Raw genomic sequence first — 694 nt, forward strand, 5'->3', positions numbered from 1 at the left:
TTATATTTTCATATTAAATTATCTAATCATAAATACGGTATAAACATCATGGCTTAAGATATTATTTATTAATTATTATACATATATCTACAACACGACGTGTTTACCTACGTCGTTATCTACAACCATAATCATTAGAATAATCTTATCACATGCAGCAAAAAAAAATAATAGTTTCATCTGGTAATCAGCTGTATATTATCGTAGCATAATATTATGATTATTATATTCTCAGTGAATATTGTTATCAATGTTTTTTTATGATATAACTATATTAGAAACGCATCGTATAATATAATATTATAATGTTTTGTTTATTAAATAAATTTATTTTTGCATATAATAATCAAATTGGTGTCTTGCTTTTGCGAGTTTCACGCTTGGGATCTCTTAGCATAGTATCAAATACTAGTGGATACTGTATTGTTTGATTAAGACTGGTATTAAGCGGATGGTTGTCATTTGTATGATGGTAGCTTCGCTGAATTTCTATCTATAACAATTAATTAATTTTTTTTAAACAATAAGATAAATAAAATAAGTAAACCAATGTATTTACCTCTCCTTCACCAACACATTTTCTATGTTAGACATTTTATAATGTGAGATTACATATAGATGGCTCGGCTTGTCATCAACAGGACATTTTATTGTAACCACGCCATCTCCTTGTCTAAAAGTCAAAGAATTCTTA

The 694-nt window shown here is 26.7% G+C and overlaps 1 long non-coding RNA gene across 1 annotated transcript; it reads right to left on the reverse strand.

Annotated features, from left to right (window-relative positions):
- Window positions 1–288: 288 nt before the first annotated feature.
- LOC115034664 lies at window positions 289–688 on the reverse strand. Its single transcript, XR_003839989.1, has 2 exons — window positions 560–688; window positions 289–493 (listed from the first exon to the last, which is right to left on the reverse strand). It is a non-coding gene; the product is annotated as an uncharacterized LOC115034664 (long non-coding RNA).
- Between the last annotated feature and the right edge of the window lie 6 nt (window positions 689–694).

This window comes from Acyrthosiphon pisum, unplaced genomic scaffold (assembly GCF_005508785.2).
Source record: "Acyrthosiphon pisum isolate AL4f unplaced genomic scaffold, pea_aphid_22Mar2018_4r6ur Scaffold_2013;HRSCAF=2526, whole genome shotgun sequence".
Classification (NCBI taxonomy): domain Eukaryota; kingdom Metazoa; phylum Arthropoda; class Insecta; order Hemiptera; family Aphididae; genus Acyrthosiphon; species Acyrthosiphon pisum.